This window comes from Rutilus rutilus, assembly GCF_951802725.1.
Source record: "Rutilus rutilus genome assembly, chromosome: 7".
NCBI lineage: Eukaryota > Metazoa > Chordata > Actinopteri > Cypriniformes > Leuciscidae > Rutilus > Rutilus rutilus.
The window spans coordinates 47,191,588-47,191,885 of NC_140221.1; positions in this window are offsets into that span (position 1 = coordinate 47,191,588).

The following is a 298-nucleotide window of genomic DNA, read 5'->3' on the forward strand; positions in this document are numbered from 1 at the left end:
TTTACCACCGCTTGATTTTTTTTATATATCTTAAAGGTACAGCATGGCATTTTTCGCCACTAGGGGTCGCTAACCTATTTACAATAACAAAGGCGTAGATTGATGACGCAACATTTGCTAAGAATTATGGATCTTGTCGTCAACGTCAAGCCGACCGATCTAATAATGTTTATGGATTACTGAATACATCGATGCTTTTATCATGACTGTGATATGAAGCAGTTCGGGATTGCTAAGAGATAGCTATCAGCTCCACACGCGACGCGAGTCCCGCGGATATAAAAGGAATAAGGACATT